The sequence below is a fragment of the Xenopus laevis genome, chromosome 2S (assembly GCF_017654675.1).
Source record: "Xenopus laevis strain J_2021 chromosome 2S, Xenopus_laevis_v10.1, whole genome shotgun sequence".
NCBI lineage: Eukaryota > Metazoa > Chordata > Amphibia > Anura > Pipidae > Xenopus > Xenopus laevis.
In genome coordinates, this window is record NC_054374.1 from 77,777,647 (window position 1) to 77,804,315 (window position 26,669).

Consider the following 26,669-nt stretch of genomic DNA (forward strand, 5'->3'; position numbering starts at 1 on the left):
TTTGCAGCCTTCCTGACATTCGAGTTTTTCTAATTCGAAACGAATTTGATTTTGAGTTTTCAGGTCGATTCAATTTGTCCTAGCTGAGAAAATGTGATTTTATTAATAAATTTCATTTTGATAAATGTGCCTCCCCATGTATTCAAATGACTCCTTTTGAATTCAATTCAGGTCGCACTCACTTATCCGCAACTTTGTTCACGGGTGCACTTTTCCCATGTGTACTTCCACACGTATACAATACTTGTTAGGAATTCAAATGGGCAGCACTCCGATTAAAAGAAAGCCTTTATTTTTCACATGCAGGGCAACAACGACAGAGCAACGTTTCGAGCCCACCTGGCTCTTTGTCAAACTTGCCAGGTGGGCTCGAAACGTTGCTCTGTCGTTGCCCTGCATGTGAAAAATAAAGGCTTTCTTTTAATCGGAGTGCTGCCCATTTGAATTCAAATGACTCCTTGAAAGGACCATTAACACCAAAAATTAACAATCCATAGATGCATTTACAAATAATGTTCATAAAGTCTGGCCCTCCATTAAACCCCCAAAACTGAATGGCTGAAGAAACATATCCCCAGACTCAGCAAAAAAAAAACAAGAGGTCTGATGACATGCCGTAGATAAAAAATAACTGGTGTATTGAATAAAAGGATACGGCAACTTGTATTTTACCGCCAAGAGCTTTTGCACACACAGATATTAAAATGTGCACATGCCCATGCATGTATAGTCACATTTGCTACCTACTACATTTTGTAATAAATGGCTTACACTTTGGAGCCCTTATGGCTGAAGGTAGAAAAGATCACCATATGTGAAGATAACCTATCTACAAACTGGCTTCCATTGACATACACTCTGGTCACTCAAGTGTCCCTGTGAGAAAACAGAAAACACTTCAAGAATTTAGCCTGTACAAACATAATGCCCAGTCTCTGCATTCTCATAGACCATCCATCAGGGCCAACAGATCATCTCCTTTACTGGTATTTTGAACACATGATTCCACTGACTGGAACTCCCCCATTATCCGAGACAGTTCCTTATTTCGTTCTTGATCCTGAAAAGAGAAATAACCCAAAACCATTAGGGAAAAAAAACACTGTCAAAACATGTGCAAACTTTTTCCTCGCATGCCAGCTTATTAAAAGAAAAAAAAAAACTGCATATTCTTTTGTGGAAAAAAAGAGGCTAAAGGTGGCCATACACGGGCAGATAGTGCTGCCGATATCGGTCGTTTAGACCAATTTGACAGCTAATTTACCCGTGTATGGAGGCTTCCGATCAATATCTGGACATGATATCGCTCGGGAAGGTTTGATTTTTCTCCCGACCAACCCGTCGGAGCCCATTGCAATCGTCGTGATCTGATCGTTCGGCCATAGGGCTGAACGTTCAGATTACCCCCAATATAGCCATGCCCGTTAGTGACATATAGGGGAAAAGATCCACTCGTTTGGCGATGTCACCAAACAAGCGGATCTTATAGTGTATGACCACCTTAAGAATGTTTTAATAAACTGGGAAAATAAATAAATAAATGCACGAAGGAAGGAAACTGAACTGCTTTCTAATTCTACAATTTCTGCAGCAGGTTCTTAGACAAAACAAACACATATAATAAAGTTACATTAAAATGTGTTTTTTTGCATCAGCAAAGAGAATGAAATATAAAGGACTTGATGAGCAATCTATATGCAATCATGAATTAGTCAACCCACAGGATGAACTTATAATGAAATAAAGAAATATAGGTATGGGACCTGTTACTTGAAAACCCATAACCCAGATAGGCCAGAACTACAGGAACGCTATCTCTTATTGCTCCATTGTAATCAAATAATTGAGATTTTTAAAAATGATTTCCTTTTTCACTGTAATTATAAACAGTACCTTGTAGTTGATCCCAACTGAGATATAATTAATCCTTACTGGAGCCATAATTGTATTATCGAGTTTAATTAATGTTTATATGATATTTTAGATCACTTATAGAGATCCTGAACATTCTGTATATGGTCCCATACTTACGTACATGCATGGATTACATTATAAAATCATCCTGCAGGTTGACTGATTCGTGATGGGCCTAAAGATTACACATTAAGTCCTATATACCTGCATACAAAGCAATTCAATAATGGAATAGAGGGTCATCTTTCCAAAGCAGAGACATAAAGACTAGCAAATTCACCAGGAGCCACTTAGCTGCTTTTTGTTTTTACTGTGGAAGGAAACTAGTATGCCTTTCTTGAATCATAGCTAACACATGGGAAATAATATATATATTCTGTATACAATGTGCACTAGTGAGAATCAGCCCAAAATCCCACTAATCTCAGCAATGCAAGCGGAGGCACACCTGTATTTTAAATATCTATATTTTTAGCATTGTCTACATTTTTTGTTAGGAGTTTAAAAGATGCAATAACCATTTTCCCAGCACAGAAATCATATGCATGAACAAAAATAACTCAGTTCTTGTTTGAAGTATGTTTTTTGTGAAGTTTTGATATAAAGGTTACAGGTGTTCTGTTTTAAAGTAAACATGACTCAATCCTGTCCCTGACTGGGACATCCAAACTTTAAAAAAACAACATAGTGTACAAATGACTGGCCCCTATACAGACTAAATAGACATATACACTACACACATATACTATGAAGTTAAAGTTGGATAGCTACATAACATCTATGAAGATATATAAAGAAAATAATTCATAATCCAATCATTGTACCTTACAGAGGTTACATGCAATTGACGTGACAGGGTGATTGCCAACTAAATTCTGCTACTGATGCTGTTTCATACAGCTTTCTTTCTGCACCCATCATTATTTTTGGTGTGCAAAGATTTTTCTATTTTTAGGGAATTCTGGATCTATAAAACCTTGGATGGGACCCTATGCTCCTAATCTCTATAGAACTACAGGTATTTCCCTCTTTAGTACTATACTTACCCGTCTAATTTTCCGCAACAGGTTCTAATACTAAACAAACATTAACAAAATGGATTCGGACATCTGGGTTGACCGGCTCATGGTGGGCATAGAGGTTGCTCATTAAGGCTGCTAGTGCTGCATCCTGGTCGCCTTTTGCTTTGGAAATGTATTCATCCAGTTATTTGTCCAGCTGTTCCTTTGTCAGTATCAGACATGCAGCTTTGGTTGGTTTATTACTGTGTGTAAAGAACCTGCTTCTGTATTTTTCTTGTTTCTAACAAGACCATCACTTGTTGATGCTGTTCCCTTTTGCAGGCATTGTAATTTCCTCCTTGGGTCTCTTTTTTGTTATATTCCATTACGGAGACATTTATCCTGCTTGTCTGCTGGGGTCTCCAACAGGCCGTGGCATCCCTGCTTTAGAGTTTCCTGCAGAGAGGGTCTCTTCTCCATCTGCTGAGAATATCTTCAATATCATGCTCTGGCTACGCTTTGTTGGCACTTTATTTCTTTGGACATTAACAGGCACGGTCTGCTTTTTCTTGCAGAGATTAGTAAAGTGTTCATTCAGTGGCAACTTTATTATGATGTTATAAATGGGTGGGGCAGCCATCTTCATGCCCCACTTACTGAAAGGACTTATCATCTTAGTTACAGTATTTGAATCAATACAAATGAGTTATAGTGCTATTTGAAGCAAAAATGTAGTGCAGTTGCAATTAGGGAATGAGATAAAGATCTTCATTGGAAGTAAGGCATAGTATTGTTCATAATTTACTTAATCTTCCTCTTAAAGACAGACAGACAAATGATGTGCCAGTTTCTGCAATGGCTTCCACTACCATTCAAAATAAAATTCAAATTCATGGCCCTGACACTCAAAGTCGTCCACTCTACCTCTCTTAACTCATCTCCAGTTACTTACTAAAACGAATTACATTACTGGCCAGCTGGGGGGGGGGTGTCGACAAAAGTGTCAGTCTGTTATTTAGGAAGGGCAAGTAATGACAAAAGGGGTAGAACTATGACTTTACAGACATCGCAAAAGGCTTGGAGAAGAAGAAAAAGAAACAGGGGAGGGTTCTGGGTGGATTGGGGGCTTAAGGAAGCGGGCCAAACCCAGACTTGGCAGGCGTTAAATCTGCTGGGTGGCAACCTTAAATATGTTGAAGTTTATAAATACAGGTTATAAATAATAATAATAATAATTAGCTGCAAATGTCAAAGTTGCTGTCTGAAAGTCTTTGAAGAATTCTGGTTGTAAAAAATATTACAGTTCTTTGACAAAATGAGACATAGGCCTTCTGTTTTAGAAGCAGAATTAGAATTAGAGTTTTCAGAAAGTTAAGCCCACTTGCCATGGGTAATTATGTGGCATTTCTTGATGCAGCCGGGCTGTTTCCTTTTGTTAAGTTTAAAGGCTCTGGTACATGTGGCACTTTTAAGCCCGATACATTTTAGGCAACTGAAAAGCACCATAGACCAAAAAAATTCACCAGATTGAACACCATTCACAAGAAATGGTCTGTGGTGCTTTTCAGCAAAGCAAAATGTGCTGAGAAGTGCCATGTGTGTGGCCAGCCCTCCTGTGATATACAGTAAGTCTTTTGGCAACTGATAATGTTCACTACAATGAATTATGTTGCTAATTTTTGGTGCGATTTTCTTATAAATTCAGTCTTTTAACAGATGGCATGGATTGAAATGTAATTTGTTCAAACTGTGCTACTTACTTCATTTGCCTGAATGCTGATGACTTTGTAGGAGAGCTCTTCTGGTCTCATGAGTGCTGCATGCCTTAATGCAAACAAAACACATAAAGTCAGAATGTATTTAACAGTTAAAATACCTGTAACAGATTAAAGTTTTTTGCAACTTTTGAATATGTTTATTCCTTACAGTAAACTAATGATCTAGCAAAACAAAGTTTGAGAATTATTAATGGATGGAGCACGTGTTCTTTTGCTTTTAACAGATACAATGATAATGCATTCACCCTGGAACGTATTTTTTTCCATCGCAAAGGAAATGGGGTATTTCTTTACAAGTGATTGTTTTACTGCTTCACCTTGATATAAATATATATATTTCTCCTCAGCCAGTAACATTGTAGAGCTGCCTGCTTTGGGTAAGGACATGTAACAAAAACAAAAGCATATCTTTCTTTTTTTTCTTCCATGTAACACAGAAATAAATCTAGAAGTGCCAGTGCAACAGACAAAACTACGAAAATTGCTGAAAACAGCAATCACTCACTCTTCTTCTTCATCATCATTAAAAAAGTTCAATCGAAAGCTGTGATCACTACCAGATGTTTTTTTCAGTTCCAATCCACCCATTAGTTTCGCTAAAAGATTTAATTCTTCCTTCGCCAATGGATTAGGTGCAACATTTTCCTGCAAAAATAAAATATTTAGTCTGAATTAAGGGAGGATTCCAAACACAAGGCCTGTGCAAAACTTCTCTTGCTGGGTCCCCCTAAAATATATATGTCCAGGCCCTCCCCTTTTTGCCCTTTACTTGCAGTGGATGGTATAGGCATGGGAAAGGTGAAATCATACAGCAGACCTTGACCATCCAGACCCTCTCGCGGTCGCACGTAGTCTGTTATATTGTAGTTACACAAGTGAAGAAATTTTAAAATATCCAAGTAAGAGATCACTTTGTAGATAGAGTAAATATATAAAAACTGGATTAACCCCAAATAAGAAAAAGGGACATGCTCGAGCCTTACATCATAAGTGTAAGATAAGTGTAATTGGGTCAAATAAGTGTGATTTTGTTTGTACTAATACATAATGCACAGAATTTTCCATCAATTTGCATGAAACAGCATACTTTCAGAACGATCACTGTGCTTCACATGTTCAGAAACTTCTGGTTAAATAAAGTTAATTCTTCTTTTTCCTTGGAAAATCCACAAATTAAAATCAACTAATTAGATGAGGCTACATTTAAAACAACACCTTTGTGACTAGTGGTTTTTGGCCTTTTAACGCTCATTTACTTGCGCCTGTAGAAATAAGCTCTTAGGTCAGAAATCCACTGGTGAAATATTATTCAGACCAAACATAACACTAATGATAATTTAATGTGTTGCGTTTAATTTTGGATTTGGGTCTGAACTATTAACCCTTGTTACTATACATTTACTAATCACACAACTTTACCACCAATTTTTTAACGTGAGAAATTATTTTCACCACTTCAAAAAAGGCCTGTAGAATAGTTTTACATAAATGTAATTGTTTGTTCCTTTTTGGGCACTTTTCAAATCATTAGTTTAGCACACACCCACAGAAAATAATTAAATCTGATTGCTTAAAGGAGAACTAAACTCTAAAAATGAATATGGCTAAAAATGCCATATTTTATATTCTGAACTTATTGCACCAGCCTAAAGTTTCAGCTTCTTAATAGCAGCAATGATCCAACTTCAAACTAGTCACAGGGGGTCACCATCTTGGAAAGTGTCTGCGACACTCACATGCTCAGTGGGCTCTCAGCAGCTGTTGAGAAGCTAAGCTTAGAGGTGGTCGCAAATAATCAAGATTTGTCTGTAATATAAGATGATGCTATAGGGCTGATTATTAAATTCTGAAACTAATTGCTTTCTGTGCTGCCATGTTGTAATTATCTCCATTAATTATTAATCAGCCTTATATTGTGACATTTATATTCTATGTGTACTGTATATTGTGAGTGGGTCCCTAAGCTCAGTAAGTTACAGCAGCACAGAGCATGTGCATTCTGATGAAGTGACCTTCTTGTAGTCACGAAACGCTTTGAGCCATGCACTCCCCTGCCCTGCTCATCCGGACTCTTGTGATTTTAACAAAGTTTGATCAATAAAGGAAGATTTTATACAGTTCTTTCATATAGTGTCTCCATCCAAAGAAGAATCCGACTTATGCGCCTTTAGTACAGTGCTAGTCTTATCCACGTGACCAGAGTGGAACGCTTGGATTTTGGATAGAGCTCTCACCCAGCCCTATACGCTGACTTTGTTTGTGTGCAATTTCTAGTCATGTGCAGTGAATAAGCAGAAAAGAATATGGGGAGCTACTGGGTCATCTTTGGAGACACAGATCTTCACTGCTAATGGGCTATGGTTGCCTTTGCCTGATACAGAAGTCCAAAACATAATGTACAACATTTATAGCCTACTTCTTTAGTTAGGATTTAATTCTCCTTTAAAGCAGTCCATACACATTTGCCAAACTGACACAATGATCTACTTTAATAAAGTGAATATTGTAGGCATTTTACTTTACAAAAATAATTGTTTAGGCTTCCCATGTTTAAATGTTTTAGTTATTCTGCTAAGAAAGTGGGCATAGGGGAAATGTTTTAATGGACAGATGCAATGTATTTTACCTTCAAAACAAGGTTACCATTATTTTGACTGACCTTGGTATGTGATGCTGAACTCTTCAATGTTCCAGACATGAGGGTCTCGACAGAACGACTAACACTATACCTGTGGATATGAAACAAATATTTGTAAGTTTAAAAACTCATTTGAAAGTTTACAGAATGTTGTAAAACTACTGTGGTCACTCAGGAGGGCCGCATGTGCACTCCCCCAACCCGCCGTTTACTTAAGAATGAACACGTTCAGCGTTGTATTATGGAAAAAAAGCTTTAGGTCTCTGTGATCTGAAATGGAGCCTCCACTATTACACACAGGTTAATATATATTGCACTTTACTATGATGGATTGAATTTGCATGCTCTTAAAGGCATCGTTCAGTATAAAAATAAAACTGGCTAAAATAAAATTTAAAAAAGTTTTCAATATAGTTAGCCAAAAATGAAATTTATGAAAGCTGGAGTGAGCGGATGTCTAACATAATTGTCAGAACACTACTTCCTGCTTTGCAGTGCTCTTATTGGTCACCAGGCAGGAAGTTGTGTTCTTTTCTGGCTATTATGTTAGACATCCGGTCACTCCAGCCTTTATAGATTACATTTTTGTCTAACTAACTATATTAGATTTTTTTTTTTATTTTGCACAGTCTATCTATTTTCCCAGTTTTTATTTCTACACTGAATTCTGCTCTGAAATTCGTTTTTCAAAAGAGCAAACAGATTTTTTATATTTAATTTTGAAATTTGGCATGGGGCTAGACATAGTTCCCAGGTGCCCTTGTGCTCTGATAACCTTCAGTCACTCTTTACTGCAACACTGCAAGTTATAGTGATATCAACCCTTCCTTCCCTCCCCAGCAGCCAATCAGCAGCCAATCAACAGAAAAATTTGCAGCTAAACAGATAGCAGCTACCTGACACCTTTGCTGAAGGATTTGTTTGCATTGCTAAATGTGCTCCCTGGCCCCAATTAGTGGTAGACATGAGAATAACACCCAAGGAGGAGAAACCCTGCTAGGGTGCACAACCTACTGTAGGTCAAGGTGAAATACAATGGGATGGTGAGAAACTCAAAGCAATTCTATCCTGAAGTGCTAGCTCCTTCTCAAAGCACAGAATCAGGTACAATGCACTGAAATGGCTGCCTCCACACCAATATTACAGCTAAAAAAATACTTTTGTTGGTTCAAGAATACAATTTTAAATGGTAAAGTGAATTATTTGCTCTGTAAACAGTATAATTTAAAAATACAAAGTAAGCCATAAAAATAATGACAGAATCCCTTTAAAGACACTGGGGCTCATTTATAAACACTGGGCAAATTTGCCCATGGGCAGTTACCTATAGCAACCAATCAGTGATTAGCTTTTTGAAACCAGCTGCAAGTAGAACAATGAATGCAGTAATCTGATTGGTTGCCTATGGGCAAATTTGCCCAGTGTTGATAAATGAGCCCCACTAAGTGCTGCATATTCATGTGCTATTATTTGTATTAATTGGTAGTAACTACAGAGTTTCCCCTTTCAAGGCCGACACCAGTCACTTTTGGAAGAGTGCTGATGTAAACAGATGGATTAGGTGTGAATAAGAAACAAACCAATTATAAATAAGCATACAAGTATGCATGTATGAGAGCTCACAGTCTAAGGGTTGGGGCATAAGCAATACATGAAGTGTGTATGGCACAAACGTTAAGGGTAATACTAGACATGGTTAATGAAGTATTCCCCTTAATGATTGTCTAAAAGTCTGAGCCTTTAAAAAACAGACAAAGAGCCCAGTGAAAAAATTAAATTAGGCCTCATTTTTTACCTGAGATCTTTCAGTTGGGCTAATGTAAAAAACTACTAAAAGAACATTTTTTTTGCACAGACATACTTGATTCCATGTGCTACAAGGAATAGTTGCCAATACCCTTTAGGCTCCCTCGCCTTGTTCTATATAGTGAAGTAGATTCTAGGATTAAATCCATCTGATTTACAAAGAATCTATGCACCAACCACTATGGAAAGCAGATGCACTTGAAGTCCCCGAATTCATTACTTTACAATGAAACAATGCTAGCGAGCCTAAGAGGGTTTGGGAAATGGCTTTAATGAGTAACATGGCTTCCTTTCAGCAAGTATATTTATTTTTAGAATTTCAGATGTTTATGCTTATGCAGTTTTTATAAATGAGCCCAAGACATAAGGGGTGGTTCACCATTATGTTAACTTTTAATGCAGTGGGGGAACTACCGGGGGAGCAGGGGGTGCGAGCAGGCCAGGGCCCGCACCTCCTCGGGGCCCCCGGCAGCTCACGCGCCACTGACAAATGCGGCCAAATGCGGCCGTACGGAGGGGGGCGGAGCCCCGCTGCGCTTCACGCACCAGGGCCTGCCCCCCTCTAGTGACACTACTGTTTTAATGTGTTACAGAGTGGCCAATTCTAAGCAACTTCTCATTTGGTCTTTATTATTATTATTTTTTCTAATAGTTTTTTTCTACTTTTTATGTATGCCTTCTTCTTCTTCTCTCTTTTCAGCATTCAAATGGGGGGGGGGTAACTGACCCCTTCTAAAAACAAATCCTCGGTTAGGCTTCAAATGTATAGTTATTGCTTCTCCTATTTATTTTTCAGTCTCAAATCAGTGCATGTCTAATAATTCAAAAACTGGAGAGCTGCTGAGTTAAAAGGTAAATAACTCAAAAACCCCAAATAATAAAAAATGAAAACCAATTGCAAATTGTCTCAATATCACCATATTATACTAAAAGTTGATTTAAAGGTGACCAACCCCTTTAAGTAAGAAGAAAGGGAGTTCCAGTGCTTAGGTGGTGCTCTAAACAACCCCTGGAGGAGTGTGCAAGAGAAGAAGCAATGAAAGGAAAGTACCGGTTTGTTTATGGTTAGTAGATAAGGGCAGATTGTAGGGTATTTTTAAACAAGAGCAGAGAAGTACAGAGAAACATGATTGTGGAATGCACTAAATGTAAGTATTATTAATTTAAATGACACTATGTAAAAAGGAGTCAGGAGGATGTTCATATATAGTTGTGATCCCTAACCAGTTGCTCATGAGCAACATTTTGCTTGGGTTTTGTGCCCAGTGGCCTCAAAGCAGATGCTTATTTTTGAATTATTGGCTTGGAGGAAAGTTTTGGTTGCATTAAAAACAGGTGTACTGCCAAACAGAGTCTCCTGTATGCTACCAGTTCACATAGGGGCTACCAAAATAGAAATCACAAAACTTATTTTTGCTCCACCTATGAACATTTTTCATGTTTGTGTTGTTCCCCAACTCTTGTCTGCATGTTGCTCACAGGTTAAAAAAAAGGTTTTGGGACCCCTGATTTATAGGAATAAAAAAAAACAGGGCTCATTATGTACTATTTAAACATTCAGGATAATTAATTCTCTTATGACTATGGCTATACATATTAATGAACACTACATCAAAGTAATAACATCCCAGCATTTGGCAAGTTTATCGCAGACTCATCACTCACATGTTGGTTCCGAGCTTGAGAACTCTGTCTCCAAATAGATCATAGGATCCTTCTCGAAGAGGACTTATGTAACTTCCACCATTTTGAAATTGCACTCTTTTAACTTCTTCACCTTTGTAATTATATATTCTAAACAAAAAATGTAATTTTTTAATTAGATTTTTAATACATGAATGCCTGTAATTATTTTTGTATGCATACCAAATACTTATAAGTTAGAGTGGAGAACTGTCAACTGCAGACTGGGTCAATATATATTTTTTTATGTTCCCTAGCCATGCTGGTCTTGCATCAATGTCTTTGTAAAATGAAATAATCCTATTTTAATCTGAATCCTAGACATGGTTTACAAATAGTTGTTCTAGAGCAGTGATCCCCAACCAGTGGCTCGTGAGCAACATGTTACTCTCCAACACCTTGGATGTTGCTCCCAGTGACCTCCAACCAGGTGCTTATTTTTGAATTCTTGGCTTAAAGGCAAGCTTTAGTTGCATAAAAACCATGTGTACTGCCTCCAGAGCCTCCTGTTGGCTGCAAGTCAACATAGAAGCTACCAATGCCCAATCACAGCCCTTATTTGGAAGCCCCAGGAACTTTTTGCATGCTTGTGTTGCTCTCCAACATTATTTTACACTTGAACGTGGCTCACAGTTAAAAAAGGTTGGGGACCCCTGTTCTAGAGGATAGATTAATTGTGTAAGAATGTATCAAAACCAATGTTTAAAAGACAAAACCAACACCCTACAGTAAGGGACCTATTTATTAAACCTCAATTTTTTCTGGTGGAGTTTTAAAAGGGGTAAAATTAGAAATTTTAGAGGGGGAAAAAACTTGATTGTTTCTAGATTTATTATGCTCCAAAGCTGCTAAAAATTTCAATCCAAAAAAAAATCCAAGTCAGTGACAGATGGTTCCTTTAACAATCGGAACATGTTTTTACTTCAGGATTCTCAAAAGTTTTGGGCTGTTTCAGCTGTTTTTTGTTTGATAATCCGATAAATTTGAGTTTTCAGGGGATTTCTATAAAGTTGTGTTTTAGGAGCAACAATCCATCTTTCTGCGACTTTTCAAGAAAAAAATTTCTCAAAATGTTTCGAGAAGTTTTATTGGTAAATTAAGGGGATTCGGGTTTGGGCGTTTGCTCTAATTTTTCTTTTTTTGAGAAAAAGATGAGTTTTAATTACCTTAATATGACTATTAATAACATCTCTCTACAAGAGCCCAGATAGGCTTTAGCAAAGACTGACCTGATCAAACCAGGCTCTTCAGTTCCCCAAGGAACAGGACCAGATGTGGGAAGAACAAAACGTCCATTAGAATTCTGGACTTTGTCCTTCAAGAATATAGAAACCTGTAAGGGAAAGAACCGATTATCCTAAAAAAATAATGGATAAATCTGCTCTTATAATATCACTGAATGCAGTATTTGGCTGAAGCTGAACTGAATCCATACTCTTGCTTTGATGTGGTCTTTTTTGTGTTGGGTTACAGAGCAGAACGCAATTTATATGAAAAGGATATGCTCTTAGTTAAAAAAATCACGGATGTGGAGCATCCCTAATAGATATACAAAAAGGTCACTAAAGGAGAAAATCTGTTTCTGGGATAAAATCCTAACGTAGGCAATGAACAGAAAAAATTCATGTTATTACGGTTATTACTCCCAGGCACTCACCTCCTGGTATGGGATCATCCTGGTTGCATTAGCAACAACCATGATCCATGTAACTTCCAGATCTATTATAGCACAGATGGCAATCATAGTACAGTTTTTAGACAGCAAAACTTAAAAAAAAAAAAAGAATGACGATGGTGGCAATAAAAGGTTTGAGTCATAATTCCTAGCACCAAGCTGGGAGGAAGTAACATATATAATTACAGTTTATTTTGCACTTTATATTCATAACATGTATGATTATAAGTTCTCTTTTACTGTAAGTATTAATGAGAACTACATCCAATAGGCACTATGGTTTATGCACGTCTCAAAATCCAAAAAAAATCAACTGGACAAATATTTTATAGTGCATGTAAAGTACCAATATGGTCAATATAAACATGAGAGGGCATTGGTTTTCAGACATACCCTTATATGCATATCTTGGAAGAAGATCAGAAGAGTTTGCCTAATAAATTGGAACTCTCCAGATGGCAGACAATTGTAAATCTGAAATAAGAAAAAAATTCTGGTTAGTTTGGGACTATACAATGCCTTTTAATGTTTGAACAATGGATTCAGTTTGTACTTGTTTTAGGGATTGCGGCCTGCATAAATATTTGAATGGGAACTGTGACTGTACCTTGGCAAATTCATGCAGAGTATTGCAGTGGAGATCTCTGGCGCCATCTTCTGTAATTTCTGGAAGTGAGCGCCGGCACAGAGCTTTTTCACACATGCAGAGTTGGGACCATTCTGTCATTCTGGTAATGTGCGGAAAGCTCAGAAGATTGCCGAAGGAAAAGAAGAGTATCCGAAGATACAAAAGATGGCGCCGGAGAGCTCCGCTTCGCTACTCTGCATAATTATGCCAAGGTACATGACAGGGATACTTTTTCCACTGAGTTACTAAGGAGGGAGAAGCATTGAGGGGGGCAAACGGAAGGGGATTTTTGATTAACAGGTGTTTCGTTCTCCTTTAAAAGATAAGGAAAGTCAATTTCAACCTTTTTGAAGAAACTGCACTGGACTGTGGAACATCTGAGCACAGTATGGACATTATTATATTACCTTTTCCCAGACTGGTACTCGCACATATGCAGTGGAGTAAAACCACAAAATTTTGTGAGCATGCACGTATGATCAAGTCCAAGTGTGGGTGACTGGAGGGTAGATAAATCTTGGCACAATGCTCAGATTTTCGAAGGGCCAGTGAAGCAAGCTCTGGTCAGGGTAAAATGTAGCAATATATTTCACAGAGGGGAGTTGCTTAACACAAAACACAAAATTGTAAACAATTCAGTTTTGCATTTTTGAGCAACAGTATTTCTAAGGCTGTAAGTATTTCTACACAGAAAACTGAAAGTGGTTGTTCACCTTCAAGGACGTTTTCAGTTCAGTTGGTTTCAGTTCACCAGAGATAAAAAACTTTTTTCTATTGCTTTCTATTTATTATGACTGTTTTTCTAATATTGTGTAAAGTTTAATTTCTCACCTACTCTGGGGGGGGGGGTTGCCAACTCTTTAACTGTTTGTATACATTTTGTTGATACATTTGTTATCTTTAGCCCTGCTGTACAGGATACCCGAGTTTTCGTTAAAGGTGGCTGTTAGAATTGATACAATAGTTGCTAGTATTCCACAGATACTGCTGATAAATATAATTTTATCAACTAAATGTAGCAAACTGTTACAGTTCAAATGCTCCTGGATCCCTGAGCTGCCAGACTGAGACACCAGAGGCAGGAACATTAAACTTAAAACTTAACTTTTGGGAAAACAGTAAAAAATAAAAGATGGAAAGCAATTGAAATTCACATGTTCATGAAGTTATTTGGCCAGAATGCATTTTCCATTTAAATTACCCTGTGAAATGTACCTACTAAGCAAAAATCAGCTTAAATTATTGCTTATTATTATTATTGTCAGTGATAATTAAAATATTTAAGTTCCAGGGTTTGTCAAATATTCAACCATAGTAAAGCCTAACCTGCACGTTTAGTCACATAAATATGAATAGAAATGACCTTACATCAATAAGCTGTCGGAATGTTTCATCAACTTGATTAAGGATACTTGGTGAGTCTCTGATGAAGTCCTTGATAGCATCCATATGGTTAAAAAGTGACAAGCAGAATATCCTTGGGGCGAGGGCATAACAGAACCTGGTACTTGAAGGCCATGGTCATTAAGTCATACAGCTAAATTAATAAATGCAAAACAAAGAAGGATAGCAAATTCATTTGTTGCAGTCAAAAGTTTTACATTTAAGTGTCTCTCACCTAGGAGAAAGCACTTACTGCAATGCCACAGTTCCATGCTGTAAGATACCTTATCCATGCTTGCTTGGTTCAGTCTCATTATAGAAGCATGGGCCAAACGATCAAAGACAGTCCTCAGGGCTTTCTTAGAATAGAGCTCCTGTGGCTTAAAAAGCTCCTCCATAAACTTCTTGTTGAACATAGTAGTGATGATGTCATTCATAACTGTAAAATGAAAAAAAAGTTTTGCTAGTAATGATGATTAGAAAGTGACATGCAATACCCATATAATCTGCTTTATGAGATTCTAGATCTACTGTATATCACACAGCATTCTGGACCCAGATCAATTGGCAGAGTCTAAGCAAGACAAAGGAAACAACCCCCTGTAATATTATGAAATATTAATATAAATATAGAAATAAACTACCTAGTATAAGCTGATAGTAGACCACCTATCCATGACTTATGGACCAGAATTGTATTGTATTCTCATAGATTGAGAACAATGCACAAATTTACCTGTACCAATATTGTGTGACAGAAAATTTGTTTGGCCATCAAGTTCAACCCCTCCAAATGATCCTCAGTAAATATATATACATATATATATATATACATATATATATATATATATATATATATATATATATATATATATATATATATATATATATATATATATATAAAGACCTATCTATAGACTCACATATATTTATATAAACCAATATCACTCACATATATATTATATATATATATATATATATATATATATATATATATATATATATATATATATATATATATATCTCCAGGGAAATGGTGCACTAGACAGAATTAATACCTGGGTGCCAGCATGAGAAATACATACCTATTCCAAACTAACTGTAGACCTTGGATATTATATTGCCCATGAAGTCGTTCAAACCATTTTTAAAGGCATTAATAGAATCTGCCATCAAAATATTTCCAGGTGGAGTATTCCACAACTTCCACTGCCCTTTTTGCTTCTTCAAATCAAGTACAACCCCTCAAGTCAAAAGGGGAGCTTCTGGAACGTATATATTTGAAAACAATATCCCCACTATCCAACTATAATGTTCTCTAATGTATTCATAAATTGAAGTCATGTCCCCTCACAAGCGTTATTTCTTCAATTAAAACAATCCGACCTTGATTGCCTTTTCTCATAATTTAAATCTTCCATCCCTTTAACCAGTTTAGTTGCACTTCTCTGCACTCTCTCCAGCTCATTTATATCCTTCTTAAGGTCTGGAGCCCAAAACTGCACTGCATACTCCAGGTGAGGCCTTACCAGGGACCTATAAAGGGCAAAAATTGCAATTTTTATGCGAGAAAACACTTTATTTGCTTTCATAGCCAGGACTGGCTCTCCTCTTTTGCCACCCCTAGGCCACCTGGGTCCTAGCCGCCCGCCCACCCATGCGCACCCACTCCCTGCGAGCGCTTGCACCGGCCAGGTCCTAGTGCCTGCCGGCGAACGCGCTCAAATCCTTCCCCAATTCAAAGGCTCGACATCCATTTCAACCTTCCTGCCAACTGTCTGTCCCCAGAAAGCTTATATTTATCTACTGGTACTGACAGTCTATGGAAGATTTATTTACTGGTACTGACAGTCTATGGAAGACTCTCGTGTATGACACTCCTAGAGACAGCAAGTTTGTAATAATTGAGTGTTAGAGGCTCATGCTGAAGTAAGCACATCACAACAAGGAGGCTGCCATGTTTCTATTCAATTGTTTAAGCCTCGAAGCCCTAGCATTCTAATTAAATTGACAAGTAGGCATATCCTAGTAGAATTTTGCAGCAATGAATACTACAGCACAGCCAGAAAGACTAAAACAAGCAACAAAAGGTCTATATAAACACTGTAATCCAGCAGGCAAGAAAACAAACACTAAATTTATGAGCTATTTAAAAAAAGCAAACAGTTGTTAAAATAGTTAATTCTACATTTTAAGGACAGAATAGTCATTCCAATTTAAAGATGGCTACTTTGGATAGTTCTCACAGGAAGGAGATGATATTGGCTGACAGAGAAAACTGTTGTCCTAGAAACCTATTTAACTCTTTGCTAATCTGAGAGCAAAAAAAGAGAGACAAGAAGAGAAGTGGCAATGCCAGGCAGTGACTCAGGGAAGCTCTCTTACCTACAAGCTCACCCTACCTCGTTTTCTGTCCTGATCTGTCCAGTCAGCTAAAGGTGGCCATACACGGGCCGATAAAAGCTGCCGACAGACTGTGTCGGCAGCTTATTGGCCCGTGTATGGGGGCCCCCGACGGGCTTCCCCGATCGAGATCTGGCCGAAAGTCGGCCAGATCTCGATCGGATGGGTTTAAAAATCCCGTCGGATCGCGGCCGCATCTGTTCGTTGATGCGGTCCCGCGATCCGACCGCCCGTTTGAGAATGCTAGGATCCGATCGTTGGGCCCTAGGGCCCACGATCGGATCTGCCCGATATTGCCCACCTCAAGGTGGGCATATCGGAGGGAGATCCGCTCGTTTGGCGACATCGCCAAACGAGCGGATCTATCCATGTATGGGGACCTTAAGAAGCAGACAATGACACACATAAGTACAACAGAAGAAAATGGGAAATCAAAATTCTTGCATGAAGGGACACATGAAGATAATTAGTATTTACTGCATATTCAGGCCCAGTAAATCCAATAAAGTCATTTACATTTGGACAGAACACATGCTGGGTTACATAAACCTGATTGACCTCTGCTTTATAGTAGTGTAGTGAAAGTGTAATGGAAGTAGAAGTTGGACTTAACATTAGAACTACAGGGTAGAGCTCATCTAAGCACAGCTCTAAGGCAAACCCAGCTTTAGAGTCACAATGTTCTGTACTCATTTGAGGGGGAAGGGGCAATAATGGTCAAAAGAGCCCCATCTACATGCAGTCAAGCCTCCATATTCTTAATATATTCCTTTACTGAATGTCACAGAACAGATGCAGAAGTATAAATGTATTCTCAATTTAACCTTGAGTGAACATTGCTTGTGTATGTAAACAAAGCCTGTCTCACAAGACAAAAAACACGTCTCCTATGTGCATTGTATAAGTTAACATCATAACTCAACAAGCACCTAGAAGCTAAAATATTTTTGCCAGTCAAAATAGATGTAAGGATGCCACTTTTATTCATTATAACAAACAAACAAACAAAATAGCTATTATTTTAGATTATCTACAGCTGCCTGTATATCTCTCCTGACCAAGATAGCAACCACAGCCAATATCCAGTCAGTTATATGACCCATTATAATGAATATGTAGGACAACTCTGTGCTAGAAGAACAGCTAGATACTCTAAATATTCATATGAATCAAGTTAATATACTATGGTTAGTATTTCAATAATTCAGTATGATTCGTTGTGTGTATCTAACACAAGAAATTTGAATTATCAGAAACCAGGTGGACACACGTTAACTATGATGTGGCATATTTATGTGCAGGTCCTTATAACATATCAATTCCATAAACTGAACATTTTTCTTTCTTTCTACGAGTCCTGCGATAAATTGTTCCTCTGTTTAATACACATTAATTTGTTTCATTCGTTATTATACTTTTATTATCTGCTTAATACCGGTTTCAAGCTCCCCCTTAAGGTTTGCTGGTCCGGGTGCGCAAAGCCCCAGACCCCTCGCAAGGTCACCGGATTCAGCTTCCCAAATGAATGAAGATGTAGTATCTTACCCGGACTTCGTTGTGACCCAGGTGCAGCCGCCCTGAGTCCGTCGCTAAGGGAAAACTAAATACTGCACACACCAAAATCCTGGACAGCGCACTCTTCGGATCACTCAAGGAATCACTTGGTCATCAAATCATCGGTAAAAACTTGATTTTATTAAATGTTTAACATTTTAACAAACTGTATAGCCCTGCGCCATGAGGTCTGACGCGTTTCGTGTCACTGCACTTCATCAGAGACCTCACTTCCTCCCGGCAAATCCCTCTTTTAACCCCACTTCACCCCTCCCAATTTGTTTAATGATTAACCCTTTAAACACTTATTATTAAAAAAAGAGACATGCAATCCAAATGTGCCCTTAAAAACAAACAGCTCATTAATTATGTTTAAATTCATTAAATATAAATTTTGTTTTTTCTATTAATGTTATAAATTTTATGTTATAAATTATAAATTATAGACTTGAAATTTTGATTTTATTTTCTATATATATCTCTCTCCATATGTAAATCCATCTCTTGTAAAAAAAAAAAAATATATATAAATGTCCAAAATGCTGTATCTCTAGAGGCTTTCTATGATTGCATTAAGTCACATATGTTAAAGTACTACCGTTTAAATAGATATTATAAATACATTACAGTGAAACAGTTACAATATTAAATGCCAGAACGGACATAATTACTTGTTACAAAGAATCAATTCATTTCCTTAAGTTTTTGTGACTTGTAAATATGTAGCGATTCCATACAATACATCTTATGTTCACATTTGATATTTAGAAGAAGCAACTAATGTCAAAGACAGAGTTCAGGCCCCTAGGTTGTCTTGTACACAGTTTAAAAATCCATTTAGCCTCTGCTTTCAACAATCTCGCCTGTAAGTCCCCACCTCTTGGGCCCAAAATTACTCTCTCTATGCCCTGAACCGAAACAAACCGCAAATCCCCATTATTGCATCCCAACATCACTACCCCACCCCTTTGTTCCGGTTTAGCCTCCGGCAAAAGTGTCAACCTTTACGCCAGTCTTTTTAGATTACATTTTGCTAAGTATATTAAGAAACATTTTTTTATTTTACATAGCCTATCTATTTACTCAGTTTTACACTGAACTGTTGCTTTAGGGCTGAGACACGCTCAGATTCCGGGCGATTAGACGCCCAGCGACAAATCTTCTCTTCTTCGGGGCGACTAATCTCCCTGAACTGCCTCCCGCGGCTAGACTGTAAATCGCCGAAGGAATGGCAATCGGAGCACTTCGTTTTCCAAAGTAGCCCAAAGTTGCCTCAGGGGGGAAACTTCGGGCAACTTCGGAGAACAAAGCGATCCGAATGCCATCCCGCCGGCAATTACGATTCTAGCCGGCAGGAGGCAGTTTGGGGAGATTAGTTGGGCGACTAAATCTTCCCGAATCTGAGCGTGTCTCTGCCCTGACTCTGACACTGCTGTGCTGTCATTTTTGGCACCAATGTCCAGCATAAGCTACTTTTATAAATCGCACCAACAAATCAAAAGAATACAACAATCAGGGGCAATTGTTCTGTCTTTGGAGACGACCTAAATAAAAGGGGCAAAGTTTCCTATAGATCTAGTCACCTATAATAACCAAGCATCACCAGTAACAACCAATCAGCATGAAGCATCCGCTGGACAGTCAATATAGTCAGTAGCCTGGCATCCTAAAGGGTTGTCCCTTCAAATGTCCTGTTTGCAGCACAGACTTTTAGATGACCGGTCCTGTTTTATTCATGACAGATTTGTTACTGACCCTTTTTGGCTTTATCCGGAGGAATATTCTGAGCCCGCAGCCGCTGATCCAGAATATAAAGCATTTCCCCACCAAGGTTGATGAAGAGAAGAGGTAGTGTGCGTAAGGACATGATTGCCAACAAACCAGGAGACACCGGAGAACTGGATACAACCGGGACCTATGGAGGAAGAAGGCGGCGCAATATGAAGGAACAGAAACGGGCAGAAAATGTTATATTAGGAAAGACCCGCTTAGTGAGTGCCCGCGCACCTATACACCAGAAACACCAACCCACTCCCGGTGCCCAGGCTGCGCCACCACAGCGCTCGGTTCTGGATTCCACCAATCGGAACTCCCTAGGCCCTTCCGTTGCAAACGCTGCAGCACCGTTGCTAGGCCACCGTCGGTATTGACCAATCAATGGGCAGCTTGCAAACTCTGTCGTCGAGCTTAAACGGGAATACTCCAAACCAGTAGCTTGAGGTTGAGGAGGTAGCTTTAGTGTCAAATGACGACCTGAGGACTGGAGGCATAATTTAGGAACATTTACGGTGATGGATTCCCTGCTCTGAGTTGCATGAGCCACAATTCTGTGTTGCAGCAAAACAGCATAATTGCACAGGCATTTTATATGCAATTCAGTTACACGTTAGTACAGCTAGCTTTTACAAAGTTAGAATATACATGTGCATCCAATTTGGTAGGTGCAAGTCTTATGCATGGTGCACCTATTAACACTACTGGTTGTAACTCTTGAGCTAAAGTTAGCGTTGCCACCTTTTCTGGAAAAAAAGGCCGGCCTTCCTATATATTTATCTCTCTTCCCTATTAACAGTGTCGGACTGGGACACAAGGGGCCCACCCAAAAATCTCAGACCAGGGGCCCACCAAAAGACCTTAAATGAAGGGCCCACTCTCACTGCTATTATAATTCCTCTCCTCACACAACCTCTATTCTGCTAGTCTGTTTTCTTTACATACTATAATCTATTATTCAATCTATTTAGTCTCTTTGTTCTTATAGAAATAGGTAATGGCCATGAAATAGGCCAAATGTTTTGAAGCAGGAGGGCCCACTTACACCTGGGCTCACCGGGAGTTTTCCTGGTATCCCTGTGGGCCAGTCCGACACTGCCTATTAATAAAATTTGGATCAACCATTATTTTAACCAGCTAGGTGGCAACCCTAGCTACAGTAAGGTTCAGGGTGGCAGAAACTGCAAGTACATTTCAATACAACTCACCAACCCAGACACATGTGTAGCGAAACTTTAGGACGACGGCACACCAGAAGATGAATTTCCAGCAATAAATTTCTGCTTCTGCTGGTGACTAATCTGTAAGGATGGCGGTGGCTCATGGGGAGAATTGTACTACTGCGGGTGAGAAATCACTAGTTTCAATCTTCCAAAATCTCTTGAAGCTTCCTCTTGAGGCAACTTCAAGCGATTTTGGTACACTAAAGCAACGCATGGGTTTTACCACCAGCGATTTACATTATTACCGGTGGGAAAGCTTTTACAGAATAGTCTCCTGCAGAAGAATAGATGATTAATCTCCTGTTGTGTCATTGCCCTTAGGAAGGCAGGTAGAAGAGGTACATGCCCAGCACTGTCACCCTAGGCACATGCCCTAAAAGGAGAAATCAACCTGTGGGGAAAAAAAAACCTACCCCCACCCCAGGTAGCCCTCCCTCCCTCCAGGCTAACTACCCCCCCCCCGGGGAGATGCCCCATACTCCATAATTTACCCCTCGGCGCAGATTCTTCCAGCGAAGTTCCACGCGTCCATCCTCCTCAGTAAGCTGACTGAGAGATCAGCAATTTCCGTGAAATTCCGTGCATGCACAGTTGTCGCAAACCGGCAAACTTCTCCAACTGCGCATGCGCAGAAATACTGATCTCTCGGTCAGCTTACAGAGGAGCCGGAAGATGGACGCGTGGAAAATTCCCTTCACTGCATATCCTCCTCATTGCTGCAACTGGACTGGAGTTATGAAGAAAACTCAGCATTCCCCCAAAATCTATAGCTGTAGTTCCGCACCTCTCAATAGAAGAGGCAGGATGGATATGCTGGCAACCATGGGGAAGTCAATCCAGGATGTGTCATGCTAGAAATCTAGGCAGCTAAAAGGCAAATGAGCTTCAGCATTGATAAATGTAAGGTTATACATTTGGGCTTTTCAACTGATGAAGTCATTCTCCCTTGCATACATTTAAGGCACATTCATAAGTAACCCCTTGGGAGTGTTGACAGGTGGAGAATTGAATGGGTTATTGATTCACAGACTGAGCATTCATCGTTACATTGCTAAATCAGGAATGGGAGGTGTTGAGGGAGGTGGAGGGGCAGTCAGATTCAGTATAAGCATGGGAAATTTGTGATTTACTGTATAAGCAATTTCATGTAAGCCTTGCAGTTCTATAAGCCTTGGTTCTTCCAAGGCTGTCATCCACTCCTTTTTTTTCATGAACCACACATGTGGATTAACATCCTGTTTAATTCAATTTCCACACTATCAACTGCTGAAGAAACTGCACAAATCACGGAGACAAAACTTTTCTTGATTGCATGGTATTTCAAATTACAGTAAAGGGGTTGTTCACCTTCCAAACACTTTTTTCAGTTCAGTTGTTTTTAGATTGTTCATCATAAACAGAGACTTTTTTTTCAATTGCTTTACATCATTTATTATTTAACAGTTTCCCAAAATGTAAGTTTAAAGTTTAATGTTCCTGTCCCTAGTGTTTCAGTCTGGTGACCAGGCGCATCTGTATTAATTGATACATTTCTCAGCAGCATCTGTGGAATATTAGCAACTATTATATCAATTGTAACAGCTGCCTTTAATGAAACTCAGGGATTCTAAAATAACAAATATATCAACTATAAATGTATAAATTTAAAACAGTTTAAGTGTCGGCAACCCCCCCCCCCCACAGCTGCTTTAGAAGGTGAAAAATTAAACTTTAGACTTCAATATTAGAAAAACCGTCACAAATAGAAAATATTTGGAAAAAGTCATTATTTCTGGTGAACAATGTGAAACCAACTGAACTGAAAAAAGTGTTTGAAGGTGAACAACGCCTTTAATAGGTCCCGTACCAATATTACAGATTTTTCCTGCAATCTCCAGTCCTAGAATGAAGCCAGAAGAATGCATGGCATGAGATCAGTATAGCATATCTGTCAAACAAGGTAACAAACAGATCTCCAAATAGCAGGAAGTATTTATCTGTATAGAAATATACCATTTTGCTCCACTTTGCAATATTCACAAGTTATTGTGTGCTATAATGTAATGACCACTTTATAAGCTAAACTGTATTCCTGAGGTCACAATGTTCACTCATCTTAATAAAGAAATTGACTAGTAAATCATGCTTTAGTAAACAGTCCTGCAGAGACAAAACTAATACAAATCAATATAGGTTTTATTTTAATAAGAGCTTTACATTCTGATCACTGAGACACTCAGGGGCAAATTCACTATGCGCCGAAGCGCCTAACGCTAGCGTCAATTCGCTATCGTTGGGCATTTGCGTTACTTTGCAAACGGACGCTGGCGTAACTTCGCTATTGTAACTTCGCACCCTTACGCCTAGCGAATTTGCGCAACGGACGTAACTACGCAAATTCACTAACGCGCGCATTGTTCTGAACGCTACCTTTTACGCTAGACTTCCTTCGCCACCTCAGACCAGTCGAAGCGCAATAGAGTAGATAGGGATTTCTTCAAAAAAAGTTAAAAAAATTTTCTAAGTCTAAAAAAACGCTGGCTTTTTTCTATATTATGGGTGATAGGCTGAAAAAGATCGAAAAAATGTTTGGGGCTCCCCTCCTTCCCCCCTACATTTCCTAACTCATGGCAACTTAACTATACAGTGGGCACATGTGTAGGGCAAAATAAAAAAATGATGTGATGTTTTTAAGGTTTCCCAGGCATTTGTAGTGCTGCTACATATTCCTCCATTGAAATTTGAATTTGGCGCCATATGCAAATTAACCATCGCTAGCGTAACTCCGCTTCGCTTAGCGAATCAACGCTAGTACAACTTCGCAACCTTACGCTACCCCTGAGCGCAACTTTGGATTTTAGTGAATTTGCGGAGCGCTGGCGAAACTACGCCTGGCGAAGTGCGGCGAAGTTACACTGGGCGCAACTACGAATCTTAGTGAATGTCCCACTCAGACTCTATGTCTATGTGAAGCAATGTCACACTGTAGTTCCTTGTGCTTCTATAGACTAAACTTGTGACGAGGGCCTTCTTTTTTTAAGCAGTCCAGCAGCTTGCAGCCTCTTCGCCTCATAATATACCTAAATTTGAAGAAAACAAACCGATTTACGTTTATGTTCTTATTCTCACTAAAATTATGACATTTAACCACTCAAAAAATACTTGACAGATGTGGAAAAAAGTAGCAAATACCAATATGGGAGACAAAAATATTTGCAGATATCAGTGTCACATTAAGACTCACCTTTAAACATAAAGCTTTAGTGGCCAACCATCTACGTGTAGCCCGTCTGTAATATTCAGGAGCGAAGGTGTACTCAATGTCAAGCTCCGAACATACATGCTCAAATGTGTCATACCGTGTATGGCGCAGATTCTTAAGCAACTTTTTGCGTTTATCAATGGCCATCAGCATCTTGCATTTGTTTGCTTTATCCTCGCAGTATAGAATGAGAGGCAATGAGAAATACAAATAAAGCAAAAAATATTAATAGAATTATATCAGGCACTAGGAGTTGAAATAAGAGGAATAAGATAAGTGACAATGAACAGAAAAAAACAAAAAAATTAACTAAAAAAAATCCATCAGGAAGTGACTAGGTTCAATAACACATTGAAAACATGAGACCAATAGATCAGAAAGCAGTAATGGTACCTTAAAGTGGTTGTTCACCTTTGCGTTAACTTTAAGTATGATGTAGAAAGTGATATTCTGGGATAATTTGCAATTGGTTTTCATTGTTTTTATTTGTGATCCTTGAGTTATTTAGCTTTGCAGCTATGCAGTTTGCAATTTCAGCAAACTGGTTGCTAGGGTCCTAATCACTCCACAGCCATGCACTGATTTGAATAAGAAACTGTATGAATAGGAGAGGGTCTGAATAAAAAGAGGAATAATAAAAAATAGTAATAACAATACATTTGTAGCATTACAAAGCATTTGTTTTTTAGATGAAAGCTGGAAAGAGTCAGAAGAAGAAGCCAAATAATTAAAAAGCTATAAAAAATAAATCATGAATATATAACTGGCTAGTCTATACCATACTAAAGTTAACACCACGTGACTACGTTAACTAACCAATTGAACCATCCCTTCTAAATTATGCATTATGTATAAAATTCAGGCCCTATATACCCAAAAATAGCAAAAATCTTCGTGTGCATTTTATCCTTTAGACCAAGCAGTTGACTAACAAAACCCTTGTGCAGCAGTTGATTAATATACTGTATCACATTTTACCAGCCATAGTTGGAAAGGGTAAGTGTGAGTGGTGATAGTCTTAGAAAACATGAGCCATTACCCTAATAGTATAGATATTATACTACACCTTTTAAATTATACTACACAGTTATAAATGATGGGGGTGATGTGCCATTTTTAGTGCTCCAAAGCAGTTTAAACAAGATATATTGTGTAAAATAAATGTAAAAAACAACCATAGTAGTCCGACCATCAGTTCGACTTCCTGTTGGCTAACTTCCCAGGCTGTGCAGAGGAACTGAAGTCCATTGTTTTTTTATTCTACAATGTAAAGAACAGATAGGCAGAACTGGCAGGGAACTCCAGCCTATTTTTGCCTGAGTAAGTTCAGAGTTGTGATTAAATATCTCCTCCTTCTGGAAAGGACTGTTAGGAAACGCCTACCACCCACTTGAAACCAGGATAAGAGAGGATCTATACAAGATTCCAATAAAGGGGTCATTTTTTTTAAAGGAACATTGAAAAAAACAAATAAGAACTCTGTAAATATTTAGGCTGTGCAAAATGATAAATGTCTTCAATATAGTTAGCCAAACATTTAATCTATAAAAGCTGGAGTGAGAGCAGTGTCGGACTGGCCCGGCGGGATACCGGGAAAAAACCCGGTGGGCCCCGACCCCTAATGGGCCCCCGCCGGGCCAGTCCCCCGTCCCGATCGTCCTTAAAAGAAAAAAAGTTTTTTTTACGTGCCGCGCAGCGCCATTTGCGCATGCGCGCGGCACCTTTTACTGAGGAACGGCGCCTACACGCAGGCGCGCCGAGCAGCGCCTTCGTGCAATCGTGCTCGGCGCGTCATAGTAGGGAGGCAGGGGGGGTCGGAGGGGGCCCTGGACATTAGTCCCGGTGGGCCCCGGGCCCCCCAGTCCGACCCTGAGTGAGAGGATGTTTAACTTAATAGCCAACTTCCTGCTTTAAATCTCTCTAAAGCTGGCCATAGACGCAAAGATCAGATCATACGAATCGAGGATTC

General features: G+C 38.8%; 1 pseudogene; it reads right to left on the bottom strand.

The window, feature by feature from the left end:
* Positions 1-440: 440 nt before the first annotated feature.
* LOC108709578 lies at positions 441-21,041 on the bottom strand (annotated as a pseudogene).
* Positions 21,042-26,669: the final 5,628 nt, after the last annotated feature.